We start from the raw sequence: 5,411 nt of genomic DNA on the forward strand, positions 1-5,411 counted from the left end.
TTTGTTTTCTAGTAGCAGAACTCATCACCAACGAACCTACACCTCAGAAATCAGTGGAGACGCGCGAATATACTCACCGACAGTTGGGCCTAGCACCTAAGCGACACCACACTCACATTGGAAACACACGGTAGTTTGCAGCGCGGGCAATGTTCGCTAAATTAGTGCATATCTCCAGCCAATTTTTCAGAAAAAGTGCAAAAAACGATGGCTCATCAGCGTAGCGAATTCGTTACATGAAGGTGTAACTGTTGCCATGCCTTCGTTATATGGAGGTCAGGTCGAAAACGCATCGTTTTCAATGAGGCTGGCAATGGGGATTTGAAAAACTGTTAAATCCAGGAATTCGTCACATGGAAGTTAGTTACATCCTGGTTCATATGTAATTGAAATGACTCCTTTTTTCCCATTTTGTGCCTTGCAGACATTGTGCTAACTCAAAGCCCGAATTCTTCTCACAGGCAAGGGCAAGACGATTAGGAAGTATTCTAGTCCTTATAATCAGCCGAAGCGCAATGTTTAGCCTCCAATTACGCGAACTTCGTTTAAAACCTTGAGTTGCGTTTGTTGTTGAAAAGCTGCGTACCCATATTTTTCCCATCATCGTGTGCGGCGTAAGGACACGACGCCCTCGAAAAATGGGGAGGGTGAGGGGGGGGGGGGGGGGGATCGAGCCTTTCAGCGCCCACTTTGTTGGCGCCTATGCCATCGAGCTAATTTGAAACGAATCATCCGATCTCAGTGTCTCCCTGTTACTGTTATGACGGGGTCTGGGACATTTCGGTGAAGCACGTTTCGGCGCACGGGCTTTCCGATGCACGGACTTCTCAGTTCAAAGGCATTTCGATGCGAAAACATTTTGAAGAACAGATATGGTTACTCGTAGTGTGCTCCTAACGTGCCACGATGGAAGAAGACAACGACGGTAGAAAACGACGACGAAGCGTTTCAGTACGCAAGCAGTGCACGTGCAGTTTTCTGGAAACAGCGGACGCCAGCGGTGCGCTAGCTGTCTCGAGCAGGTCATGTAAAATATATTTGTTGGTACTAGCCACCTACTTCGGTCTGGTTCTTGTATGCCTTATTTGCTTTGAACGTATTGTTGTATTTTGATTTTCGTAAATCATATGTCGTGAATGACTATTTACTGCACTTACTGAATTTTTTTATTATATTAATGCCGCGTTTCAAAAGTTTATCTTACGATTTGTGTCCATTGTTAGGTTTTTCTTTAACACACTTCAAGCAACACCTATTATAAAGCAGATTTATTTTACTCGTTGCGGCTTATTTCCTATTAAGTTGTGGTTCTTTGGGCAGGGGAGAGATTGCTCTAGATTCACTCAGAAAACATTTTAGAAACATTAGAAAGAGCAGTTTCTAGCCGTAATATCCCGTAATTTGCGTAATATTCCGTGATTTACTGTGAAATGATATCCTATTATTTCTAGTCGTGAGACTATGTAATTTTCGGAGCCGTTTAACGGGGGAGGAAGAAGGGGGGGGGGAGATGGACTCCATGTGCGAAGGCATTCCTGGCGAAGGCATGCTTTATCGGCGATCAGGCGAGAAATTACGTAATCGTGTTCGCTAATAGTGCTCAAGGCTGCAGGGGTAACTCGCTTGTTTAAAGCATACATGTACGAAAAAAAAAAAAAAAAAAAACCTTTTTCGTAGTTATGTGACCACACAGTTATTCCGTACGCACCAGCCGGACTGGTTAAGTTGCCCACAATTCTTTTTTCATCGAAGCATGATATTTCTGACTAGTGAATCAAAACGTTTAAGTTCTAGTTTACAAAAAAAATGCCACTGGTGTTTTTTACAAATTTTCTCCCTACACCACTCGTATTTCATGTTTGGTTATGAAGCGTTCCTTGATCCGGGCATCACGATCAGTCTCGTTCAAAGTCAATCTTGTTCGCGAGTCCTCTTCATTCTGTTCGTTGAGACGAGCAGGTAAGGCTGTCTTCACTTTGCGATGTAAAAGGCGAACTTCGCGGCGCTGTCCCCAAGGGCGGGTGGAGAAGTTTCCCGTCGCATTGTGCGACGTTCCTTTGTGTAGCATCCCCCCACGGCTTTTTGTTCATTCAGACAGGTTTCAGCCGCAGACAGCGGCTACGGAAAGTTGCTTGGAGATCCACTGCCTTCTCGCCCCATATGAGAGGGAAAGAAAAAAGGGCAAGGGCTCAAGGGGTCTTTTCTCGCCACTGCCGACCCCGTGCGCACCCAGCTCCAGTCGTTACACCGGATCGTTTACCTGGAACACTGCAGTTGTAGACGTAAGTATATGCGCAAGCGCATGCTTGTTCAGTCGTAGCCTGTTCGATGGTGTTATATCTTTCTCCGTGGTCTGTCCAACCGAGACCCGTTTATCGCTGGATATTCAAAACGAAGCGCCAGAGGCGGCGTTTGGGCAATGTAAGCGACATACAAGGAAGGTGTGCAGGAGCAACTCGTGAGTATTTTCTTGCTTTACAGGGTGCGTTTCATATGACGAGGTAACAACGCCGAGCGTGAAAAAACAAAAACCATGGTTAAAGTGAACGCTAACAAATTTAGTGGCTGCAATGATACGCATGGCTTTGACTGAAAAACCGAACCTTCCTGCATTCGTGCAAATAAAAAAAAAAAGAAGAATATGCCCGGGTTGTTGTAAAATGCTCAAATTCTTCCTCCTTTCTTCCCCTAGCCTGTTCCAAGCATGTATTAAACATGTCACACAACTCTTTTCAGTGCTGAGAAAGACTAGGATCGAAGTTGTTCGTTTATGAGTTCCCACTTTGGTTCCCTTTATTACGTAAGTAAACTTGGACCATTATACACATTCGTGTTTAATGGGTGTTTCTTTTGTGTGAACCATCTGTAATACCTCTGTAGCACTTTGTGTTCTTTTTTAGGTGAAAGATCTGCCAAACTGGAGGAGCAAACGTCGCTTCTACAACCAAGCGAATTTTCAGATGGGTTGTTTCGATTGAGGTAGCGGTCATCTATATACAGTTGGACAGGAAGAAAAGAAGAAAAAGGTCCGAGAGGTTAGTATCCGTTCCCGAATAGTATTTGGTGAGTGTAGAAAATTTCTGAAAGCGTATTTTGATTTGTTTTAGTAGTTCAATTTATGAACTGCTATGCAGCCCATAACTAGTCGCGCCCTATGCTTTCCGGCTGCTGCTGGTGTGACGCAGGTCACAGTCGATAGCGGGCCACATCATTGGTGACTGGATCCACTTTGCGAATATTGGGCTCCCACAAGGTAAGCAATAAACTAATATTCTCAAAATTTAATAGTGCATTTATATTTAAATGATTTTCATCCTAATCTCTGCCTAATAAAAATACATGAACCATGCAGAAGACACAACACTCCGCTAGCGAGCGACTTTGACGAATAGTCACTAATAGTTACTGACTCGGGAGATTCAAGTTGGGAGTCAGGTGACCCAAAATTTTGTGCGCTTGCTTTCTTCTGGTCATATGGTTAGCACGAGTTGCTGCGTAGCTGCTTGTTCAGTTACTCTCCTTTTAGTGCGTGCGTGTGTGCATGTGCGTGTGTGTGCGTGTGTACGCTCGTTAACTAAACAAATCCTTAGACGGCGACTACTTTTACGCGCAAAAACCGCCTACTGCCGCAGCGTACTGAAGTAGGAATTGTTTGCTTTTTCCACACAGACGCAGCCAGCCCCTGGATGGAGCCTCCTCTCCTGCACAGCAGCAGCAATGGAATGTAAATAAAAAAAATGTTGTAACCATGCAAAAATAAAATAAAATTTTATTTGAAATTTCACTTTTCCTTGTTATTTTGAAAATGCTTTAAAATATATCGTAACCGGCAAACGTGGATAACAGAAACAATGCTCAACGATACACATTCCACACGTTTGGCAAAACGTCACTGTAACGTTCCTGGTCCACATTCTGAAAAGGTTTTGCAACGTTAAAAGATTGTTTCAAGCGTGTTTTCTGCAACGTTAAGTAAATGTAAATCCAACATAATTACTATGTTGTCGAAATGCTTCCTCACAGTTCCAATAATGTTTGACGAAACGTTACTGTAACGTTTTTTAGTTGTTCTTAAAATGTTTTTGTAGGGTGCTTCTGCAACGTTAGGTAAACGTAACTCCAAAAGTATTTATTTGTTGTAGAAATGTTTTCTTACTGTTCGCATGACGTTTGGCGAAAATTGATGTAACGTTTTCCATTGTTTTTAAACGTTTTTTGAACGTTATTAGATTGTTCGCTGCAACGTTAGGGAAATATAACGCTAACATTAATAATATGTTGTAAAAATGTTTTGCAGACGTTTAAATAATGTTTTCCAAAACATTATTGTAACGTTTTTGACAACATTAGTTAAACATTTCAAAAAAATGACATTAAGAACATTGCTCTAACGTTAACACCAAACAAAAAAATTACGTTCTTCTAATGTTTTGGTGCTACTTGGGGTTTGGGACCCTGGTCGGGTCCCAGTCAGGCTACACGTGCATTCAAAGCTCTCAGAGTTTCTTCGGAGCATAGAACTGGACATGCAGAGTCTTGTGATTGAAAATTTTGGGCGCATCAAATGATATCCTTTCATTTTTATAATTTTTTCATCCTCTTTTTTTGTTTGTTTTGTGTTGTTTTCTTTCTCTTTTTCTTCTCTCATCTAGCGTAGCAAGCCAGTGCGACGGATCGGCTAACCTCGCTGCTCTTCATTAAAGTCTCTCTCTCTCTCTCTCTCTCTCTCTCTCTCTCTCTCTCTCTCTCTCTCTCTCTCTCTCTCTCTCTCTCACCCGTGTACTTGTGTTCTCCTCCTGTGTCGTGTCAGTAGTTCGCGCGTAAAACATGCACCAATTCGCCCAACATCAAGTCCTTCTAAACTATTTCAGCATCCAGGTGACTCCTGTATGTAGTTGACTCCATACGATGATTACAGGGGCGGTATTCTCGAGTTTTGTCCCTTTTGCGTCCCTTTCAGAAGTGTCCCTTTTGGCGAGCCCTGATTGGCTAAAAGCAAACAACAGGAAGTGACGTAATGCAAGTGCGGCAAACCTACTGCCAAAGCCCACTGCTTAACCGGAAGTACGTCACGATGAAAGGGACGCAAAAGGGACGTTTTCAAAAGGGACAGTTACGAGAATACCGCCCCAGATTACATGTTACAAGTTTTGCTCAGCTCCCGACAAGCGCGTCTTCACCCTTTTGCGCTCGTTCCGCGCCACAATTCAAAACACCTTTCGTTCAATTTAGTTTCGGTTTCGGGATTGAGTGGTTGTCACATTTTTTTTTTTTTTTTAATTTACAAGTTACGCTGACAGTGGTAAGACCCCACTTTAGTGTATTTAAGCTTCTGCGTCATATATCTTCGCTGAGATAACTCAAGGTTTGACTAGCAAAAAAGTCAGCTGTTAAGTGCAGCGGTTAGTCGA

The sequence above is a fragment of the Haemaphysalis longicornis genome, unplaced genomic scaffold (genome assembly GCF_048455015.1).
Source record: "Haemaphysalis longicornis isolate Haplotype H1 unplaced genomic scaffold, Haemaphysalis longicornis Haplotype H1 scaffold_1, whole genome shotgun sequence".
Taxonomy (NCBI): Eukaryota; Metazoa; Arthropoda; class Arachnida; order Ixodida; family Ixodidae; genus Haemaphysalis; species Haemaphysalis longicornis.